The sequence below is a fragment of the Amia ocellicauda genome, unplaced genomic scaffold, assembly GCF_036373705.1.
Source record: "Amia ocellicauda isolate fAmiCal2 unplaced genomic scaffold, fAmiCal2.hap1 HAP1_SCAFFOLD_81, whole genome shotgun sequence".
Classification (NCBI taxonomy): Eukaryota; Metazoa; Chordata; class Actinopteri; order Amiiformes; family Amiidae; genus Amia; species Amia ocellicauda.
This window is the reverse complement of record NW_027103007.1, coordinates 297,113-302,500: the sequence shown is the minus strand read 5'-3', so window position 1 is coordinate 302,500 and position 5,388 is coordinate 297,113.

The window sequence follows — 5,388 nt, the reverse complement described above, 5'->3', positions numbered from 1 at the left end:
CCTTAGCTCAGTTTTGACCTCTCTCATTGCACTAAGTGTCTTCAAAAACCCAGTTCCTGTATTTCCCCCGGCACCGTAGAGAAATGCTGACAGCCTGGAACACTGTGGCGGCTGCACACGGCACTCCCATGCCCGCCGCGAGCAGCCTAGCCCCGCCTCAGACCCGCGAGAACCGCCCATCGGCACACGGCCCGCTGTGCGCCCGAGCCGTTTGGTGTAAAAACTGTCCAAAAGTGGTTTCGACCACTTAGGAACATCGTAGAGACTCGAAATAAAAAGGATTTTGTTGGAAAAGCGATTCTGAGGAAGGCTGTGTTAAAATTAATTTCGGGAAATGTCGTTTACCCCCCCCCAAATGGCTCCGAAGTACCCCCCCCCCACCCCCCCCCTAAAAAACCGTGTTCCGGGGGTTTTTCGAGAAAACAAACACACGGGGTATATAGAGGGGACTGAGACGAATCGAATGACGTGCTTTGCAAAGAAATCGGGGGCTCACAGCCCCCCCAGGAGAGGTTCAAAAGTCGGAGGACTGGTCACCTAACTCCCATTGAAGTCAATGGGGGAAAAATGAAAACTGTCAAAAAGGCTTAAAATGGTTCAAAAACCCACTGGGGCAGTAGATAATCATCCTATTTGAATTTTAAAAGTCTTAGTTTGGCGAAAAAATACCTTTTAATAATTGTTTTAGGGGTCAGAAAAATCAGCTCCGGCTGCCTGGTCACCTAGGGGAGATAGAAAATTTTTCTAAGTTTTTCACTCGGCCGCCTGGTCCCCTAACTCGAAAATTTTAAAGTGCTCCCATCGGTCCCGGGATAGGGTGGCTGATAGCTGGGAGCCCCCTGAGCACTGCCCCGGTGTTAGTTTTCGGAGAAATGCCCCCGTTGATTTGTTATGATTTTTTTTCCGCCGGCCGCCTGGTCGCCCTAATGCAAAGTCAATGGGAGTGAGGAGATAGAAAATTTTTCAAAGTTTTTCACTCGGCCGCCTGGTCCCCTAACTCGAAAATTTTAAAGTGCTCCCATCGGTCCCGGGATAGGGTGGCTGATAGCTGGGAGCCCCCTGAGCACTGCCCCGGTGTTAGTTTTCGGAGAAATGCCTCCGTTGATTTGTTATGATTTTTTTTCCGCCGGCCGCCTGGTCGCCCTAATGTAAAGTCAATGGGAGTGAGGAGATAGAAAATTTTTCAAAGTTTTTCACCCGGCCACAAACGACTCCAAAACACACTGGGGCTGTGGCTGGGACTCTCACCAGGACTGCCCCCTACTTTATTTATGGATTAAAAAGCATTCTATATTAATTTTTCGATTTTTGGGACCCGGGACGCCTGGTCACCTAACTCCCCTTCTATCCCTATGGGGGGGGACGGGGACATCGAAAACGCTCCCATCGCTGCCGAGGCACGCTGCGGGGACTCTCCCTACCATCGCCCCATGCTTCCTTTGAAGAATATATGACGTTTTTCAATTTTCACCGACATTTGAAAATCAAAACTTCAGAACATTTCATAGTTATTCTCAATGGGTTGTCTAGGGGCACACATCTCTAAACTGGGGGAAATGCTCAAAATGATTAAAAAGAAAAACAATGCCCCCAGACCCGGGGGGCTGATAGCTGGGAGCCCCCTGAGCACAGCCCCGGTGTTAGTTTCTGGAGAAATGCCCCCGTTGATTTGTTATGATTTTTTTTCCGCCGGCCGCCTGGTCGCCCTAATGTAAAGTCAATGGGAGTGAGGAGATAGAATATTTTTCAAAGTTTTTCACTCGGCCGTCTGGTCCCCTGACTCGAAAATTTTAAAGTGCTCCCATCGGTCCCGGGATAGGGTGGCTGATAGCTGGGAGCCCCCTGAGCACAGCCCCGGTGTTAGTTTTCGGAGAAATGCCCCCGTTGATTTGTTATGATTTTTTTTCCGCCGGCCGCCTGGTCGCCCTAATGTAAAGTCAATGGGAGTGAGGAGATAGAATATTTTTCAAAGTTTTTCACTCGGCCGTCTGGTCCCCTGACTCGAAAATTTTAAAGTGCTCCCATCGGTCCCAGACCCGGGTGGCCACGAGGTGGGACCCCCCTGAGCACTGCCCCGGTGTTAGTTTTCGGAGAAATGCCCCCGTTGATTTGTTATGATTTTTTTTCCGCCGGCCGCCTGGTCGCCCTAATGTAAAGTCAATGGGAGTGAGGAGATAGAATATTTTTCAAAGTTTTTCACTCGGCCGTCTGGTCCCCTGACTCGAAAATTTTAAAGTGCTCCCATCGGTCCCAGACCCGGGTGGCCACGAGGTGGGACCCCCCTGAGCACTGCCCCGGTGTTAGTTTTCGGAGAAATGCCCCCGTTGATTTGTTATGATCCGTAGTTGCCGGCCGGCCGCCCGGCATTGCTCTATCGGATGGAGCGTGGGCTGGCTATGGGAGATTTAGCGATTTTCGGAACCGGCCCCGATCGCCCCCCAAACCGGGTGGCCACGAGGTGGGACCCCCCTGAGCACTGCCCCGGTGTTAGTTTTCGGAGAAATGCCCCCGTTGATTTGTTATGATCCGTAGTTGCCGGCCGGCCGCCCGGCATTGCTCTATCGGATGGAGCGTGGGCTGGCTATGGGAGATTTAGCGATTTTCGGAACCGGCCCCGATCGCCCCCCAAACCGGGTGGCCACGAGGTGGGACCCCCCTGAGCACTGCCCCGGTGTTAGTTTTCCGAGAAATGCCCCCGTTGATTTGTTATGATCCGTAGTTGCCGGCCGGCCGCCCGGCAGTGCTCTATCGGATGGAGCGTGGGCTGGCTATGGGAGATTTAGCGATTTTCGGAACCGGCCCCGATCGCCCCCCAAACCGGGTGGCCACGAGGTGGGACCCCCCTGAGCACTGCCCCGGTGTTAGTTTTCCGAGAAATGCCCCCGTTGATTTGTTATGATCCGTAGTTGCCGGCCGGCCGCCCGGCAGTGCTCTATCGGATGGAGCGTGGGCTGGCTATGGGAGATTTAGCGATTTTCGGAACCGGCCCCGATCGCCCCCCAAACCGGGTGGCCACGAGGTGGGACCCCCCTGAGCACTGCCCCGGTGTTAGTTTTCGGAGAAATGCCCCCGTTGATTTGTTATGATCCGTAGTTGCCGGCCGGCCGCCCGGCAGTGCTCTATCGGATGGAGCGTGGGCTGGCTATGGGAGATTTAGCGATTTTCGGAACCGGCCCCGATCGCCCCCCAAACCGGGTGGCCACGAGGTGGGACCCCCCTGAGCACTGCCCCGGTGTTAGTTTTCGGAGAAATGCCCCCGTTGATTTGTTATGATCCGTAGTTGCCGGCCGGCCGCCCGGCAGTGCTCTATCGGATGGAGCGTGGGCTGGCTATGGGAGATTTAGCGATTTTCGGAACCGGCCCCGATCGCCCCCCAAACCGGGTGGCCACGAGGTGGGACCCCCCTGAGCACTGCCCCGGTGTTAGTTTTCCGAGAAATGCCCCCGTTGATTTGTTATGATCCGTAGTTGCCGGCCGGCCGCCCGGCAGTGCTCTATCGGATGGAGCGTGGGCTGGCTATGGGAGATTTAGCGATTTTCGGAACCGGCCCCGATCGCCCCCCAAACCGGGTGGCCACGAGGTGGGACCCCCCTGAGCACTGCCCCGGTGTTAGTTTTCCGAGAAATGCCCCCGTTGATTTGTTATGATCCGTAGTTGCCGGCCGGCCGCCCGGCAGTGCTCTATCGGATGGAGCGTGGGCTGGCTATGGGAGATTTAGCGATTTTCGGAACCGGCCCCGATCGCCCCCCAAACCGGGTGGCCACGAGGTGGGACCCCCCTGAGCACTGCCCCGGTGTTAGTTTTCGGAGAAATGCCCCCGTTGATTTGTTATGATCCGTAGTTGCCGGCCGGCCGCCCGGCAGTGCTCTATCGGATGGAGCGTGGGCTGGCTATGGGAGATTTAGCGATTTTCGGAACCGGCCCCGATCGCCCCCCAAACCGGGTGGCCACGAGGTGGGACCCCCCTGAGCACTGCCCCGGTGTTAGTTTTCGGAGAAATGCCCCCGTTGATTTGTTATGATCCGTAGTTGCCGGCCGGCCGCCCGGCAGTGCTCTATCGGATGGAGCGTGGGCTGGCTATGGGAGATTTAGCGATTTTCGGAACCGGCCCCGATCGCCCCCCAAACCGGGTGGCCACGAGGTGGGACCCCCCTGAGCACTGCCCCGGTGTTAGTTTTCCGAGAAATGCCCCCGTTGATTTGTTATGATCCGTAGTTGCCGGCCGGCCGCCCGGCAGTGCTCTATCGGATGGAGCGTGGGCTGGCTATGGGAGATTTAGCGATTTTCGGAACCGGCCCCGATCGCCCCCCAAACCGGGTGGCCACGAGGTGGGACCCCCCTGAGCACTGCCCCGGTGTTAGTTTTCCGAGAAATGCCCCCGTTGATTTGTTATGATTATTTTTCGCCCAGGCGATGTGCCTTTTCATTTTGTTTTGCACTTTCCTTCATTCCTTGGTGCATGCTACCATCTAACGGACACATTTCGGTACTGCAGTTTGAAAGTAATTTCCCCGTCTAGGGATCTCTCAATGCCCTGGGCTGCGAAAGGAGGGCACGGACACCCTATGTTCTCATGAGTGCAAAGCCCCCCCGGCTTCAAGGCATTCCAAAAGGAAAACCGGAGACACTGCTGTACACACACACACACACACACACACACACACACACACACACACACACAGAGAGAGAGAGAGAGAGAGAGAGAGATAGAGAGAGAGTAGTCACACAGTGGAATAAACTCCCCAGCGATGTGGTAGAAGCTGAAAGTTGGGGAACATTGTGATGGTCTATATTTCTTGGCAGATAATAAAAGATGCTCTTATCATGCCTCCGTTGATGTGTTATGATCCATAGGTTGCCGGCCGCCCGGCATTGCTCTGATCGGATGGACCGTGGGCTGCCTATGGCAGAGTATGGGCGATTCTTCAGCCGGCCCCGATGGCCCCCCAAACCGGGTGGCCACGAGGTGGGACCCCCCTGAGCACTGCCCCGGTGTTAGTTTTCCGAGAAATGCCCCCGTTGATTTGTTACGATTATTTTTCGCCCAGGCGATGTGCCTTTTCATTTTGTTTTGCACTTTCCTTCATTCCTTGGTGCATGCTGCCATCTAACGGACACATTTCGGTACTGCAGTTTGAAAGTAATTTCCCCGTCTAGGGATCTCTCTCTCGTCTAGGGACACTGCTGTACACACACACACACACACACACACACACACACACACACACACACACACACACACACACAGTGAGAGAGAGGGAGAGATAGAGAGAGAGAGAGGTGGAGAGGGAGAGAGAGGTGGAGATAGAGAGATGGAGATAGAGATGGAGATAGAGAGAGATGGAGATAGAGAGAGAGATGGAGATGGAGAGAGAGATGGTGATAGAG